Source organism: Pseudophryne corroboree, chromosome 1, assembly GCF_028390025.1.
Source record: "Pseudophryne corroboree isolate aPseCor3 chromosome 1, aPseCor3.hap2, whole genome shotgun sequence".
Taxonomy (NCBI): domain Eukaryota; kingdom Metazoa; phylum Chordata; class Amphibia; order Anura; family Myobatrachidae; genus Pseudophryne; species Pseudophryne corroboree.
The window spans coordinates 976,188,189-976,207,211 of record NC_086444.1 but is presented as its reverse complement, the minus strand read 5'-3'; the positions used below and the strand labels follow the sequence as shown (position 1 = coordinate 976,207,211).

At 43.3% G+C, this 19,023-nt stretch overlaps 1 long non-coding RNA gene across 1 annotated transcript; it reads right to left on the bottom strand.

Moving 5' to 3' along the window:
* Positions 1-158: 158 nt before the first annotated feature.
* LOC134980234 (uncharacterized) lies at positions 159-17,813 on the bottom strand. The gene is made up of 2 exons (XR_010190363.1): positions 17,567-17,813; positions 159-1,369 (listed from the first exon to the last, which is right to left on the bottom strand). It is a non-coding gene; the product is annotated as an uncharacterized LOC134980234 (long non-coding RNA).
* Between the last annotated feature and the right edge of the window lie 1,210 nt (positions 17,814-19,023).

The following is a 19,023-nucleotide window of genomic DNA, read 5'->3' as shown; positions in this document are numbered from 1 at the left end:
AGTATTAGGAAGTCTAACCCTCTGGTTTAATGTGTTACTATATCTTTTCTGGTGTTCCTCACCTGGACCTAGTGTCTGTAGCTTCTAACAGGAATAAGTTTCACCAGCAACTTACAATATAGTTCAGGATATATTGCACACAGGCATTGATTACACAATTTCTCTATATGAATTTTTATTCTACTGAAACACTGCTATAAGTTTTTCTCAGCTGTAGAAATTTGAGATTATCTCATATAATGGCAATTTAGATTAACCTCAATGTCTATGCTAGTCACATACCATTTTCATGCAAAGAACAATAAAGCACAAGAAACAATATCCACATTTGACAATCCTTACACACTAATATACAGTTTTAAGCAATCACCTGAAAATACTCTTATAATTGGGGCCCCGTAAAAAACCTTTAGTTTTGTAGCTAGCTACATTGAGTATAGTGCACCTTTCTAGGAAAGTTATATCCTGAGAATAGTTAATACAAGTCTTGGATGAAGGTAGCAATGGATGGATTACAACAAATGAAGTGTAGCAGGTTCTGTCCAGCCGTGCAGTTTTGCAACTTCTAATATGATGCAGCACACTATTTTTAGGCAACTGTGAGTCTATTTTGCTAGTCTGGATGTAATATTAACTGATTGTACTGTAGGTGCTATTTTCTTAAAGGAGGCTCTCTGCGATATCCACATGGCTGTGTCAGGCAATAAGTAGGTTTACAACTGTGCCACTTAATCCTGACTCATCCTTAAATGCAATATAGGCAGCTAAGGTGTCTCTGTCCCTGTTATGAGCAGTCTCTCTATATCTGGAAGGGCTTGCAATGAATAGGTGGTGAAACAGGGTTACTGACCTGTACTCCAAAAAGGTTACTGTACTCAATTGTTACATTTACACTGTCTGACTGGGAGCAGTACATCAGCTGCAGGCCCCTGTGATATTGAGTCCTGAATCCTTTAAGCTGTCTGTGTAACTAAGGCAGTATTGTTCCTTACTGCGCTACAAAGTTCTGGCTGTGTGCTGAGAAAACTGCGGCACATGACTGTCTGCTTCTGCACAGAGGTGCTTACTGCTATTTGATGGCTCTTATCAGTCTCATAAAGGGTGTTATTACTATAGAAACTGGCTAATTTACTGTATAAAACTGTGATCTCTTGTATACCAGGGAGTCTGTGATAGGGAGTGTGAGAATGTATAGTCTGCAATGGGGCTCCTGGATCTCACTAGAAGTGGCTATTTTGCCTCAGGGCTGACGTAGTCTGCTCACCACTCCATAGACACTCTCTTTGTCAGCTGCTGGGCTCTGATTTATTGAAGATCAGGTAAGGAGTCTCCTTTGGTCACCATGTACACCACCAAATCAGCTCAGCACCTTCTGCTCCTAGGTCCTGTTTCACTCTGCCCATCCTCCTAAGATGGCCGCCGCCCAACTGCCAACAGACTCGGCACACGGCTGTTAACTGTCCAAGCGCATGACAGCTATAGCATAGAAAATGTTCTTAACCCTTTCCTTGCTGAAGTCTCAAAGTATTTAGCCACGCTGTATTTTGTAGAGGGGGAAAAAGGGCGCAGAAATAAGTTAAATGTCCGTGGCAACTCTGATGGGGTGTCACATATCAACCCGCTAGAATTATACGTGTCCCCACGCATATCAGCAAACAACCTTGCAGTTGTGAAATTCAAATACAGTCTTTACATTACACTATATTTAACATAAATAACATTAGAAGACGTTCTGTTTTAACTTTCAAGACTTCACTTCAAGTTTTAGAAATTTACCATAAACGTTAACACAGTCAGTTTGCCATATAGCAACAGTAACATTAAACACTTCTAACACTTACTTTTTCCAAAACTATTGTATAAACTGATATGTTTGTTATATAATCACTTTTACATTTTCTTTTGCCAGTATCTAATGGGAAGAAATCCCTTTGGGCCTCTTTCCTGATCTTCTTGATGACTGTTGCAAAATTGAGACAAACTCTTCACCTCTTATTGTGGTGTATTCACAGTCTTCGCAATGCCACTCTGGGAAAAGCCATGTTACAGCCTCTTTTGTTTTATTAGAGGGTTTTGCAGGAATATGAGGTTCAGACATTGACCTAACGGAATTTGGTGCAATGGGTTTAGAGGAAACTTCCAAGGCTTCTGCTGCAGCCATGTAGATCACTTTCTCTGTGACTTCTCCCCGGTCGGCTACACCTGAATCTGCCTGATCAAGGCAGGCCGTACTGGAACTGATGTCCTTGACTCTGGCCTCACCTAAACATGCTGGATCTGGAGGCAGCTGTGGTCGGATTATGTCTTGCAAGCTCTGCTGCACAGTGTCAACTCTCTCCTCCGCCATTTGCTCATATAGTGGGTAGCAACATGTCCCATCAGGCTGTGGTGGATATGCACTTTCTGCCACATTATCCCCTTCTTTGCTCTCCTCTCCACCTTCACTGTATTGGCAGCTTTGCTGATAATCACATGGAGCACCTCTGTGACAATAATGCTTGCGATTTGATGCATCTCTACTGCCTTGCACTGGAGCACCACCAGGACCAGTTACATTAGCTGCCTGCGGACCTTTTTCTCCATTGACAACATCAAACTCAACCGTTTCTCCTCTCTCCAGACTTCGGAAATAAGTCCGGGGGTTGTTCTTCTTTATGTCCGTATAATGTACAAACACATCTTTCTTGGTGTTAGGACAATTTATAAAGCCATAGCCAAACCACACGTTAAACCAAACGACTTTCCCCTTAACTTTTCTTGCACTGACTACAGGCTCTGTAGCTGGTGTTGTGACCACTTCAGTTTGATTCTGGTCTACAACATGAAGGTCCACATCTCTGGGCTGTCTTTCATCGATGCTCCAGTTTGTCTCTCCTCTGCACTTTTCATGTTGCTGCATGAAATTCCGCAATTGCTGTGTCATTTAATTTATCCCATGGGTCAGCTCAGCGACTTGCACTCCTATAGTACTTAATAGATCGGTCCTTGGCACCTGATCACCCTGTGCAACAACTTCTTTAGGTGAGTGCAGATCCAATTTCAGATTTGTGATCTCTGGAGGGTATTTTTCTTCTTGGATTCCCAACATCTCAGGGCAGGACATTTCTTGCATCTGTAACGTCCCTACCACTTTAATGGCAGCTTCTTTGAAGACCAAAAATGAGCTATTTGATAACTGTAGCTGAAGGAGGCGTAAATGCGACTTCACTATCTCACCATGGGATCCCTCTATAAATTTATTAATAAATATTTCATCTGTTGGCCGAATTTCTGTTAGATCTATGACCTGTAATGCTCGAAGTGCCTCCTGAAGATTGAGTGCAAAGTCACGCAGTGTTTCTCTTGGCCGCTGCTTTTTCGTGTAAAAAGCCACCTTAAGTTCAGATAACGGTCTTGTTTCAAATGTGGCAGCTAGTCGGTTCAAGATGAGGCCTAAGGTTTCTCTTTTTTCCTCTGGCCATGAAGTCACCTCTCTTAGGGCTGTGCCTTTTAGCTGCCCTATAAGAATCTCCACTTGCTGTTGTTTGCTCAATTGGTATAAACGGAACAATTACTTCATTTTGTTCCTAAATTCAGTCCATGTGTTCTCTTCAGAACCTCGAACATCTCCGCTATATGTTGGAATCCATGGAGCCCCAAAGTAATACGGCAAGATGATTGGATTTATGCTGGCCATGGTTGGGTGAGTATTTGACAAATCCCCCGCTGCTTGATCATCAGAAGACATGTTCGTATCCTGTTCGTACGACGCCAAATGTGACACCCTAAAGTAGGTATCACTGAAGTCAACAATTTACAGGTAAGTATTAGGAAGTCTAACCCTCTGGTTTAATGTGTTACTATATCTTTTCTGGTGTTCCTCACCTGGACCTAGTGTCTGTAGCTTCTAACAGGAATAAGTTTCACCAGCAACTTACAATATAGTTCAGGATATATTGCACACAGGCATTGATTACACAATTTCTCTATATGAATTTTTATTCTACTGAAACACGGCTATAAGTTTTTCTCAGCTGTAGAAATTTGAGATTATCTCATATAATGGCAATTTAGATTAACCTCAATGTCTATGCTAGTCACATACCATTTTCATGCAAAGAACAATAAAGCACAAGAAACAATATCCACATTTGACAATCCGTACACACTAATATACAGTTTTAAGCAATCACCTGAAAATACTCTTATAATTGGGGTCCCATAAAAACCTTTAGTTTTGTAGCTAGCTACATTGAGTATAGTGCACCTTTCTAGGAAAGTTATATCCTGAGAATAGTTAATACAAGTCTTGGATGAAGGTAGCAATGGATGGATTACAACAAATGAAGTGTAGCAGGTTCTGTCCAACCGGGCAGTTTTGCAACTTCTAATATGATGTCAAAGTCAGAAAAATATCTCTATACACACTGCCATATTTGCACCTCATACACGTCCGCGCTGCGCATGCGTACGCTCTCCCGTGCGTGCGCATACTCACAGTCGCGGGCACCCGCAGGCGCACGGTATGCGTATTTACGGTAGAGTTTATGTGATCGTAGCGTGCGACTCAATCGTTACATATTTTAACTATATAATGTATTTTGTAGATCATGGTCTCTTTGATAGATTCTGAAAGTTTAGTTAATATAGCATGTTCCTGGACAGAGGGATCCCTCTTTGTATTGTACGAAGGGTCTAACAGGAGTCATACAGTGGTGTTTAGTACCCATCGGAAGAGTATTTAATTAGCAATATTCCGGTGTTGGTTTGGAGCGGATTAATCGCTCGTGTGAATAGTTATGGACATAAGAAGTTTATGTCCATTTACTATTATTTGCTCTTACTTAGCCATGCGGCGGGAAACCCAGTATCCCACCCACCTGAGCAGTTGGAAATCGTCACAGCCCACCTGTATGAATCAACCTATGACCTTTTGTTATAATGCGAAGCCGAATTCCTGTGTCCAATGAACAATGAGATTGTAGGGACCATTGAATTGTATTGTGTGTGGGGCATAAATAGACAAGCCGATCACATCCAGCTCACTCTTCAACGGTTATCATTGCTGAAAATCGGGAGCTGGATGTCCAGAGGCGCATGCGATCGTTCCCCTTGTGCGTAAGTGTTTCTCCGCAATCATATTGTTCTTACTGTTATTGTGAGCCATTTCTCTCTATTTCTCTCTCTTCTCCTCTTTCTCTCTTATTTTCCCTTAAAACATAATTGTAGTGTATTGTATTTCCTGTGTAGTTATCTGGTTAGGTAGTCTATGTTATATTGTAGTGTATGACTTGTATTGTGTTAATTCTTTTTGCAAGTATATCATTCATAATATATATATATATTAGGCGTTGGACCCTAAGCCCAGGTATCTGTGTATTTCTTGTAGTGTTAAGTATTCACAGAGCGTCGGTGACGCTCAAACAGCTTTTAGGTTAATAAGGTTACACTAGGTTGCATCTACACCCTATCTCTACACTAAGGCTTTACAGCATATTACATTGTTTATGGTTTAGATATAAAGGTTTAACATTGTGAGCGTCAGCGCCGCTGGTGATCTCCTCGTGGTCCCGAGCGTCCGCTACGCTATAGCGAATCATTACGTTAGACGGCAGCCAATAGCGTGCCTGCCTGTGATCTCTTGGCCGTGAGCGAACGTGACGCTTGAGCGTCTCGACTACGGCTTAGCGATTGCTACGCAACGAGCGTACCCTTACGGTACTCCATACGTGAATAACGTACAGTGTTCTTAGACCTCATAAAGGGTTTTATATAAGATAAATATTTAGCTTTATCAATTGGCGGCTCGCCCGTCCTTCACATATCTGCACTAGGTAATTTCAGCAGACATTATCCAGCAGCAAAGGGCGGGAGGTCATATTCCTCGTAGTGCTGTTTGGATAAGCGTCTGCTTCACTTAGTAAAGGGTGCTGAAGGAATCCGGGACCGGAGGTAAGAACAAAACGATAGTGTCTTTTTAAAACTGTTTATTTCTGTCTTGCGTACACACGCACGCATATCTGCATTTCTTTTCATTCGTGTATTTTCATATATCACTCTCCTGTTTGCCATTGTATAATTGATAAACGTACTAAGAGAGATTTGCCACTATTTCATAGTTAAAAAGTAAAGGTAATACAGTTAAGGTATAGAAATACACACAGCTCTACCTAAAGGTAAAAGGAGAGATTGGTGTGGTGTGCGGTAGATGGTCGAGGATCATCTACATTGATAAACGTGTTAGTTTTGTTACGGTGGACAAAGACTGGTGTACACGTGTCTCTAACAAAGGGAGAGACTCGCGTACGCAAAGGGCCGACGCACGCAGCGTAAATTACGCAACGGAGCGTCTGGGTACGCCCACGTAACTCAAGTCACACGATAGTGTTGATTTTTAAATAGCGCAACAGGCGATAAATAGCGCAACAAGCGATAAATAGCGCAACAGGCGATAAGTAGCGCAAATCTATTTTAAAAATTCGAAATTTAAATTAATAGATCCTTCTCCTAATTTGTAACACATCTGGTCTAAAGAGAAATTTCTGCGCAGAAATAGAAATAGAAACAAAAGTGTATATGTGGTGAGTGAGTGTTTGTTTTTACAATTTTGAGGATTGAACCAAAAGAAATCATCGAGTTCTCGTGAGGTACATACGTGTAAGTGACATGCACGGTGGCTAGGGAGGCATCCTTGGTTAAACATAAAATTTGAGCATTAGAGTATAGCAGACCAGGAGGTCATACTGTAGCAGACCAGGAGGTCATAACAGACCAGGAGGTCTAGGTACAGCAGACAAGGAAGTCCGCTATAGAGTCCACAGGCACAACACCAAAAAAAAGGGTTGGTGCAACACCCATATAGGCCATACAAGCTCTTGCTGAAGGAATTCGCAGCCGCAATTTTCGATTCCGCTGGTCGCTCCGTACATAAGATTAGTTGCTTATGTGCTGAACGATTGTACCGCACGTAATTGTGTGCATTAGTAAACCTGACCGGTACTATTTGTGTACGAAGGTCATAAACGCTATTTGTACATTCTAACGTGATTTGTGTAATTTTTTATTTTTTCAAAAAGGGAAGTTCGCTGGTCACTCAGGAACTATCTGACAACCACACCTTTACTGGAAAGGGTTAATGCTCTGCGGATCACACTCACATGTTCCAGTAAACAAAGGTTAATAGGGGCCCTGGGTCGAGTACGCCAGCACTATATCAGTGTGATCAGGTCGTATTGGTCGGCGTGGGCGAGTGAGTGAGGTGCTCGGTAAACTTCACCGTCAACCTATCGTGAATATCTTGGTTTTTTGTAAGGTTCCGTAACACCTGCAAATTATGGGGGCCAGTTGTTCAGGAAGGGGGCGATCAACCTCGGTTCGGGTTGATTCTATAAACCGACCAGTCGGGTCGGCAAGGTACGTAATGTGTGAAAAGTACGGAAGTCACACAGAAGCTTTATGTGATGAATGGGAGAGAATGACAGTACATGACGGGGAGAAATTCCCAAGAGTAGGTAGCTTCAGCACAGAAGTGTTAACGAATTTAAGGAGAAGGATATGTCTCATTAAATCAGCAAAGAGACGAATCAAGCATTATGATTATTTGCAGTTGTGGCAACAGGAGGGTGACATACAGAGAGGATTGGCTCAGGCGGCGGGATCTGGCTCGATCAGGAAACTGATAGCCACGGCCCCACCGCCACCATACATATCAGGAGAGAAATTGGTTGCGGAGAATGACGCACTAAGGTGTAACAAACAAACACTTAGCAACTGTGTAAATGTTAAAGATAATGTTAACCAATTAACCAATGCAAGTATTAACCCGTGCAAGTTGTACCCTGTTTTGAACTTTCCCCAGGAGTGTGATCAAGAGGACGAATCGGCAACAATATCAGCGCTCTCTCTAGCAGCCACCATATCAGAAACAACAGTAGGCACGGCCCAACCCATAAGATTAGTAACAAAGCCCCCTAGCGGAGGGACAGGTGAGGTCGTATCAACGGGTAAGTACGGCACCATACACTATGCTGAAACTATTTCACCACAAACTGCAGAATCTACACAGAATGATGTTGTTAGAATTAATCCTGTTAAGGTAATAGTAGTGCCAAATGGGAAAACGGACACTTCAGGAGTCACTCCTGTTAGGAATATCGCCATGTATAGCCCGTTTACCCGAATGGAATTAAGGACCATAGTGTCTGAATTCCCTGACCCTAGAAAAGATTTAGTTGCTAGCCAAAAATACATCAGAGACCTAGGAAACACTTTAGAGCCCAATAATAAAGATTGGCAAGTACTGCTAAGAGCTTGTTTACCCTCCAATGTCGACGCAGCTCAATTTTTAGTTGACTGTGGATTAGATCAGGATGTACCTCTTACAGATGTGTACAACAAAGATAATGTAAAAAGAATAAGTTTACAGTTAAAGGAGTATTTCCCAGCGGTAGTTAAATGGAACAAGATATTCTCCATTAAACAAAAGGAGTCAGAAACAGCTGCAGAGTATTTTCACAGAGCATTATCAGAGATGGCAAAATACACAGGCATAGAGGACATTAAAACAAACATAAACCATCGAGAAGTAGCAGTATCGGTACTGATGGATGGTTTAAAAGAGTCATTAAAGACTAGGGTACAGACCACACAACCATGTTGGCGAGGTCTGTCTGTGGCTACTTTGAGAGAGGCTGCTATTGATCACGACCGGAATATCACCAGACACAGGGAGTCACAAGGTGATAAGTTAATGTCAGTAAGTATACAGGCCCTGACCACAAAACAGCCTGTGTTAATATCACCAAACCCTGTGGGTAAGTCAAATGTGGTAACATGTTATTTTTGTCACAAACAGGGACACTTTGCACGAGACTGTAGATCGAGAAATGTACCAAAATCTTATCAACCCCCTAGACAACGACACGACACACGACATTGGGATCAGGGTCCACAGAGACGGAGTTATGAGCCACATACAGGGGAAACAAAAAGATACCCCCCAAACAGAGACTGGCACGCCTCTGGTAGTTCCCAGCTAACTCCCTCACAAGTAGTTGCTGCCAGCGGGATTCAGGGAGGTCACCATACCCAATAGGGGTGTGGCCATACCTGTAATCTGCAGCCAGTAAAATTGATTGCAAGCCTTGGAAGTGAACCCGAAGTTGCAATTAATGTAGCTGGTAAATCATTAAACTTTCTTGTAGATACGGGGGCGGCCAAATCAGTGATAAATTCGACAGTGGGCATGAGAACCACTGGTAGGACAATTCCAGCCATGGGAGTAACAGGAGTAGTCCAGCATTACCCTGTTAGCAAACCAGCCGAGATTACAATAGGGCCTTTACATACCAAGCATTCCTTTTTGCTGGCTGCATCGGCACCGACTAATCTCCTGGGAAGAGACTTACTGTGTAAAATGGGGTGCGTCATTTATTGTACTCCTGAAGGTGTATTCTTGGACATACCTGAGAATCACGCTCAGGAAGTGCGAGACATGTTAGACTCCCCATCAAAATTAATGTCACATACCATTATGACAAATAGGACTCCCTCCCAAGTAGAAGAAATGACATCTCAGATACCAGAGTCACTTTGGACTAAAGATGGACAGGACACTGGATTAATGGCAAACGTAGCTCCGGTAGTTGTACAAGTAAAAGATGGTAGGATAGCTCCAAAAATCCCACAGTACCCTCTGAAGCCAGAGGTGGAGTTAGGAGTGTACCCAGTAATAGAGCGCTTGCTACAACAGGGCATTCTGGTAAGAACGTCCAGCACTGCCAATAGTCCCATCTTCCCTGTGAAAAAGAGTGGGGGGAGGGGTTACCGGCTAGTGCAGGATTTAAGGGGGATTAACAAAATAGTTGAGAGTCAGTTCCCCGTAGTGCCAAATCCAGCTGTCATCCTAATGCAAATCCCTCCCACTGCGAAATTTTTCACTGTTATTGACCTCTGCTCCGCTTTCTTTTCGGTACCTCTGCACCCTGACAGCCAATATTTGTTTGCATTTACATACAGAGGAGTCCAATACACATGGACTCGATTACCACAAGGATTCATAGATAGTCCAAGTATATTTTCCCAGGCTTTGCATGATTGTTTACAGTCTTTCCAACCAGAGAGTGGATCAGTATTAATACAGTACGTGGATGATCTACTACTGTGTTCTGATTCATTGGAAGCATCCCTGAAGGATACGAAACAGCTCCTGTTTCATCTTTCAGACACAGGACACAAGGTTTCCAAAGACAAGTTGCAATTATGCCAAACTAAGGTAAAATATTTGGAACACTGTCTAACACAAGGACTGAGACACCTGACCGCTGATAGAATTCAAGCAATTAGAGACATGACTCTGCCACAAACCCAGCAACAGATCAGAACGTTTTTAGGAATGTGTGGGTATTGCCGTAACTGGATCCCAGGATTTTCCATTCTAGCGTTACCTTTGCAGGAGATGGTCTCCTCAAACAAACCTGATCGGATTTCGCATACAGACGAGTCTGAGACGGCATTTGAGAGACTTAAACAGTGCCTAACGCAGGCACCAGCATTAGGTATGCCAGACTATGGGAAACCCTTTGAGCTGTACGGAACAGAAAGTGCTGGTTGCGCGGCAGGCGTACTAACCCAAAAGCACGGTGATGCCAGCAGGCCAGTAGCATATTACAGCGCTCAGCTAGACACGGTAGCGCGATCCCTCCCCACATGCTTGCGAAGCGTTGCTGCGATAGCATTGCTAGTAACGAAAAGCGAAGATGTAGTGCTAGGTCACAACCTCACAATTCATACACCACATGCAGTGTCAGCCTTGCTAAATTCTGCCCAAACCAGGCACGTCTCATCAGCGCGGTTTACAAGATGGGAATTGGCACTAATGGCCCCCGTAAACATCACCATAAAGAGATGCAGTGCATTAAATCCTGCAACGTATCTCCCAGGTGTGCCTGGACAGGCACAAAGGGTGGAGGATGAGAGTGGTGGGGAAGGAGAATTTAACACAAAGGAGGACACACATGATTGTATGGAATATTTGACCCAAAATTTTACCGCAAGGCCTGACATCAGTGACAACCCACTGGAAGATGTAGATCTAACTTTCTACACGGACGGTAGTTGTCATAGACAGTCAGACTCGGGAGACTTGTGTACTGGATACGCAGTCGTAGATGACCAAGGCACCATAGAAGCGGAACCGCTAGGCCCACCTCACTCAGCCCAGGTTGCTGAACTGGTCGCCCTAACCAGAGCATGTGAATTGGCTAAGGGCAAATCAGCCAATATCTACACCGACTCTAGATACGCATTCGGGGTAGTCCATGATTTCGGAGCCCTATGGCGCCTCAGAAACTTCATGACAGCAGCTGGTACACCGGTAGCGCATGCAGCTCACATAAAAAGGCTTCTAACAGCGATACAGGAACCCGACAGAGTGGCTGTTATCAAATGCAAAGCACACACATATAGCCAAGACCCAGTATCACTTGGTAACAGCCGAGCAGACGAAGCTGCTAAGTTAGCAGCTGGTACCCCCAGACAGACAGACACCACACAACTGATGGTATTTAATACCATCAACACACAGAAGTTGTGTGAGATGCAAAATTTGTGTTCCACACAGGAAAAGGCAGTCTGGAAGGCAAAAGGATATGGCCAGGAGTCCTCAGGACTCTGGACGGATGGACACGGTAAACCAGTGGCCCCCAGAGCATACCTTCCATGTTTAGCTGAGGCAGCTCACGGGCTGACTCATCTGGGCAAGGAGGGGATGTGCAAGTTGGTAAGAGCATATTGGTGTGCCCCAGGATTTTCATCTCATGCGAGTAAAAGAGCAATGTCATGCCTTACCTGTTTGAGAAAGAACATCGGAAAGGCAATACCTACAGAACCATCTCATATCCCACCTGCCGGCGGCCCTTTCCAGGTAATACAGATTGACTTTATTCAATTACCCCCTTGTCGAAATTTGAAATATGTACTTGTTTGTATAGATGTTTTCTCAAATTGGGTCGATGCATTTCCGGCGGCCACAAATACCGCTATGTTTACTGCTAAGAAAATTGTGCAGGAATTTGTATGTAGATACGGTATCCCTAGAATAATTGAGAGCGATAGGGGTACCCATTTTACAGGTGATGTCTTTCAAGGAATGTGTAAGTTGATGGGAATTGATAGCAAGCTGCACACTCCATACCGTCCACAGGCGAGTGCGAAAGTGGAAAGAGTGAACAGCACTATTAAAAATAAACTGAGTAAAGTGATGGCAGAGACAGGATTGACATGGCCAGAAGCTTTACCCATTGTACTGTACAGCATCAGAACCACTCCCAGGTCCCCTCTTAATCTGTCTCCCTTTGAAATCTTGTTTGGTCGACAACCGCATGTTATGATTAACCCTCAGGATGATTTGAAGTGTAACAATGAAGTGACTGTAAAATACTTGATTAACATGAGTAAACAGTTAAGGAATCAAAATGATAATCTGAAGTTGGTGATTCCTGATTTACCAGATAGTAATTGTCATGACATTGAACCTGGGGATTATGTAATGATACGGAATTTTCTACGCTCAGGTTGCCTTATTGACAGATGGGAAGGACCATACCAGGTCTTATTGACTAGCACTACAGCATTGAAGGTTGCTGAGAGAGAGACTTGGGTTCATTCGTCCCACTGTAAGAAGGTTGCTGATCCAGAGAGGTCCCGTGATAAGGAACAGATGGTAGAGGTTGTATCACTGGAGTGTCTGTTCCAGGAGGATTGAGGCGGCACCTGAGCATTGAAAATCACAAGACCAAAAGCAGTTGTCGATCCCCTGTTCCCTTTTATTGTTTTTCTCCAACTTCCCATCCCCTCTCCCTCAAATTATTTTTTCCCCCTTCTCATTCTTCTCCGTTTCCTCCTACAAGATGGACTTGCCCCAAGAGACTGTGATCCGGATTTTCCTGTTGACCATGATGTTGACCAGAGCAGTCTGTTCCGGCGAGAGTACCATGGAGGTCGAGAGAGGTTCTGGAATGGGTTCTGATGATAAAGATGGAGGCGTAATTTTCCAAGAACAACTTAACCAACAAGTAAAGGCGAGTATCAGAAAACGATCCGATAGCATTGACAATAGAAGGAATTGTGAAGGATTGTTAGCTGAAGAAAACTGTATCTGTAGGCTCTGTGACAACGTAGTGGAGGATGGGTGCATTAAGAAATGCCAATCCAGTTTTAATATCCATATGGACCGGCATCCATTGAGTGACTATCACTCCTTAGTGGGTAGTGTGTTAAATAAAACAGATTGTTGGGTATGCTCTCAAGTACCTCAAGGTCATAGCAAATCAGGGCTAGTACCATTTCCTTTAACGTTAGGGGAGGTACTTGAGTTAAGTGGTGGGAGACCGGTGGACAGGAGGTTTAATATCTCCAGCCCTCCTAGTTTGAAGCTCCACCAATACCATGTGGATAGGTCCCTATTATGTTTTAACATCTCCAATCCCCGAAAGCCAGGAAATTGGGAAGTATCATGGAGTAACCAAACCATGACCTTTTCGCATAGAGCAGATAGAATGCCTACAGATACAGAGCTTATACGCCACATAGCCAGTAGAGGAAAATCTTTCCGATATAGGTATACCTTAGGAAATAGGATTACGAGAGTTGGAGAGGTATCACCAGGATACTGTGCACATATCGTACAACCTGATACGTGTACTAAGCAGATGGAAGAATTAGGGTTAGGAGATTTCACATGGAAGGTGTGTAATATGGTTATGTCCTACTCCGTCCCATATGTTCTCCCCGATGATGCATATTTCATATGCGGGAGAAAGGCGTATAAGTGGCTTGCCCCAAACTCTGAAGGATTGTGTTATATTGGAAAAGTACTGCCTGAAGTAATGACTGTATCACATGACAAAATGAAAGACATACACCGTGTTGCCCAAACTCCTTATACTCACACCCATTACGAGCACGTAGTTAAACGGCACCTGATAGAAAGAACAGAGCATCCGGCCTCTGACATGATCCATGAATCCACCGGGATTCAGTTTCTAATCGCGTTAGACATCACTCGCACCGCCAGAGGAGTGTTGAATTATAAATACATATCTGCGCTTGCAAATTTGTTAGATAATATCACTGAAATGTATGATGACACATTTAGGTATACTGGAAGAGAACTTCAAGCTTATAAAACAGAACTGGTACAGCATAGAATGGTTCTTAATTACCTCACAGCAGTAACAGGCGGATATTGTGTCACACTGGCAACACAATACGGCGTGAAATGTTGCACATATATTACGAATAGCACCGAGGACCCGGTCGAGGTCATAGACCAAAAGATGGACGATATTCTCCAACTGAAGTGGGAATTTCGCAGGAGACACAATCTCACTCTCGCTGCTGTAGGTAATGAGCTGACTGGTTGGGTGTCATTGTTGAACCCACGAAATTGGTTCTCTGGTTTAGGAGACTGGGCTCAAGGAGTCATAATGGATGTTGGGAAGTTTCTTCTATGTATCTTAGGTGTTGTCATATCAATTGGTTTGATATTTAGATGCGGTCAGGCTTTAATGAAGTGCAATCGTCGTACTAGGGTAATGAGTCTGAGGAGTGAGGAAACTGTAATTCCAATGGATTTGATTTATGACCCAAATGTAGAAACAATGATGTGATGAAAATGCGATTTCTACGGTCCGTTTCTTTCACCTGTTTTTCCGTTTCCTCCAAGGTAAAAAGACCCACTTGGACGAGGAATTTGATGAGCCGATATACAGACAACAGATGGATTAAAGAAGAAGCTTTGACAACCTGATACACAGATTTTTGATGAACTTTGCCATAGATCCCCAGTTTCCCTAGAAATTTTAAAATTACGCTAGCCCAACACTTTTGTAAATCTATGGACATTGACAAAGCTTTTGCTCGCACCTTTTGGGCAAAAGCGCAAAGAAGACTGCATTCAACAGACACCGAACAAGACTTCAACCGACAAATGTTCATTTACCTGACATAGAATACCACTGCATTTACCGTAATTATGTCTTTTCTTCATCTCTACAACCTTCAGGTAATTACACACATAGTATAGGGAATACAGGCACAGATATCAGCAATCACATATTCCCCCATTCATGTATCATCAACTAAAATGTGCTCCCCCATTTTGTTACAACCAAAAGCCGAAAAGAGCTCGGTAAAGTTTGACAGCCCATCCACAGACCCGTACCACGGGATAAGAAGGAATTCAAATGTATACTTCGCAATGCCTCGAAGCTTGATGTACAACACGTACGGCACGATGATACATGACCCCCCCAAACATGGATTCATACACACATGCTTCTACTATCTCACTAGGTCATACCCTCTTCACACCTTCTCCACTCTCCTCCCTTACCCAACCATGGAAATGTATTAACCCCTGACATATATTTTTCTCTTTTTGAAATGTTTTAGAAGGTGGCAGTTATTGTTGACTGCCAAAGGGTGGACTGTCAAAGTCAGAAAAATATCTCTATACACACTGCCATATTTGCACCTCATACACGTCCGCGCTGCGCATGCGTACGCTCTCCCGTGCGTGCGCATACTCACAGTCGCGGGCACCCGCAGGCGCACGGTATGCGTATTTACGGTAGAGTTTATGTGATCGTAGCGTGCGACTCAATCGTTACATATTTTAACTATATAATGTATTTTGTAGATCATGGTCTCTTTGATAGATTCTGAAAGTTTAGTTAATATAGCATGTTCCTGGACAGAGGGATCCCTCTTTGTATTGTACGAAGGGTCTAACAGGAGTCATACAGTGGTGTTTAGTACCCATCGGAAGAGTATTTAATTAGCAATATTGCGGTGTTGGTTTGGAGCGGATTAATCGCTCGTGCGAATAGTTATGGACATAAGAAGTTTATGTCCATTTACTATTATTTGCTCTTACTTAGCCATGCGGCGGGAAACCCAGTATCCCACCCACCTGAGCTGTTGGAAATCGTCACAGCCCACCTGTATGAATCAACCTATGACCTTTTGTTATAATGCGAAGCCGAATTCCTGTGTCCAATGAACAATGAGATTGTAGGGACCATTGAATTGTATTGTGTGTGGGGCATAAATAGACAAGCCGATCACATCCAGCTCACTCTTCAACGGTTATCATTGCTGAAAATCGGGAGCTGGATGTCCAGAGGCGCATGCGATCGTTCCCCTTGTGCGTAAGTGTTTCTCCGCAATCATATTGTTCTTACTGTTATTGTGAGCCATTTCTCTCTATTTCTCTCTCTTCTCCTCTTTCTCTCTTATTTTCCCTTAAAACATAATTGTAGTGTATTGTATTTCCTGTGTAGTTATCTGGTTAGGTAGTCTATGTTATATTGTAGTGTATGACTTGTATTGTGTTAATTCTTTTTGCAAGTATATCATTCATAATATATATATATATTAGGCGTTGGACCCTAAGCCCAGGTATCTGTGTATTTCTTGTAGTGTTAAGTATTCACAGAGTGTCGGTGACGCTCAAACAGCTTTTAAGTTAATAAGGTTACACTAGGTTGCATCTACACCCTATCTCTACACTAAGGCTTTACAGCATATTACATTGTTTATGGTTTAGATATAAAGGTTTAACATTGTGAGCGTCAGCGCCGCTGGTGATCTCCTCGTGGTCCCGAGCGTCCGCTACGCTATAGCGAATCATTACGTTAGACGGCAGCCAATAGCGTGCCTGCCTGTGATCTCTTGGCCGTGAGCGAACGTGACGCTTGAGCGTCTCGACTACGGCTTAGCGATTGCTACGCAACGAGCGTACCCTTACGGTACTCCATACGTGAATAACGTACAGTGTTCTTAGACCTCATAAAGGGTTTTATATAAGATAAATATTTAGCTTTATCAATGATGCAGCACACTATTTTTAGGCAACTGTGAGTCTATTTTGCTAGTCTGGATGTAATATTAACTGATTGTACTGTAGTTGCTATTTTCTTAAAGGAGGCTCTCTGCGATATCCACATGGCTGTGTCAGGCAATAAGTAGGTTTACAACTGTGCCACTTAATCCTGACTCATCCTTAAATGCAATATAGGCAGCTAAGGTGTCTCTGTCCCTGTTATGAGCAGTCTCTCTATATCTGGAAGGGCTTGCAATGAATAGGTGGTGAAACAGGGTTACTGACCTGTACTCCAAAAAGGTTACTGTACTCAATTGTTACATTTACACTGTCTGACTGGGAGCAGTACATCAGCTGCAGGCCCCTGTGATATTGAGTCCTGAATCCTTTAAGCTGTCTGTGTAACTAAGGCAGTATTGTTCCTTACTGCGCTACAAAGTTCTGGCTGTGTGCTGAGAAAACTGCGGCACATGACTGTCTGCTTCTGCACAGAGGTGCTTACTGCTATTTGATGGCTCTTATCAGTCTCATAAAGGGTGTTATTACTATAGAAACTGGCTAATTTACTGTATAAAACTGTGATCTCTTGTATACCAGGGAGTCTGTGACAGGGAGTGTGAGAATGTATAGTCTGCAATGGGGCTCCTGGATCTCACTAGAAGTGGCTATTTTGCCTCAGGGCTGACGTAGTCTGCTCACCACTCCATAGACACTCTCTTTGTCAGCTGCTGGACTCTGATTTATTGAAGATCAGGTAAGGAGTCTCCTTTGGTCACCATGTACACCACCAAATCAGCTCAGCACCTTCTGCTCCTAGGTCCTGTTTCACTCTGCCCATCCTCCTAAGATGGCCACCGCCCAACTGCCAACAGACTCGGCACACGGCTGTTAACTGTCCAAGCGCATGACAGCTATAGCATAGAAAATGTTCTTAACCCTTTCCTTGCTGAAGTCTCAAAGTATTTAGCCAGGCTGTATTTTGTAGAGGGGGAAAAAGGGTGCAGAAATAAGTTAAATGTCCGTGGCAACTCTGATGGGGTGTCACATATATATGTGTATGGTGGCATAGTGTATGTGTGAGTGTATGGTGGCACAGTATATGAGTGTATGGGGGCATAGTGTGTGTATGTGTATGGTGGCATAGTGTATGCGTGTATGTATGGTGGCACAGTATATTTGTGTATACGGGCACAGTGTATATATGTGTATGGTGGCATAGTGTATGTGTGAGTGTATGGTGGCACAGTATATGAGTGTATGGGGGCATAGTGTATGTATGTGTATGGTGGCATAGTGTATGTGTGTATGTATGGTGGCACAGTATATTTGTGTATACCGGCACAGTGTATATATGTGTATGGTGGCATAGTTTATGTGTATGTATGGTGGCATAGTATATGTGTGTATACGGGCACAGTGTATATATGTGTATGGTGGCATAGTGTATGTGTATGTATGGTGGCATAGTATATGTGTGTATACGGGCACAGTGTATATATGTGTATGGTGGCATAGTGTATGTGTGTGTATGGTGGCACAGTTTATGTGTGTATGGGGCACTGTGTGTGTGTGTGTGTGTGTGTGTGTGTGTGTGTGGTTGCATAGTGTATGTGTTTGTGTATGGTGGCACAGAATATGTGTGTATGGGGTCAGTGAGTGTATGTGTGTATGTATGGGGGCATAATGTATGTGTGTGTGGATGTGTTTATGGGAGCACAGTGTGTATATGTCTGTGTATGGTGGTACAGTGTATGTGTGTATGTGGGCACAGTGTATGTGTGTGTATGGGAGCACAGTGTGTATGGGGGCACGGTGTATGTGTGTGTATGGGAGCACAGTGTGTATGGGGGCATGGTGTATGTGTGTGTATGGGGGCACAGTGAATGTGTGTGTGTGTATATGAATAAGATTGTTCTACTGTGTGGTGTAATTTGAATTGGTGGTACTATTGTGTGGCTAATGCTATGCCCCTTCTTTGTTAGACTCCACCCCTTTGCGGCATGCGTCTTCGTGCACACTTTCCCTTTGTTAAGTATGGGACAGAGGGCACTAATTTATAGTTTGCAGGAAGGCGCAGAACACCCTAGCGCCGGCCCTGCTTGTAATGATGCGTATACTCTGAAGCTCTCCGTGACCTGGCGGTGAAAATGATTTGAACG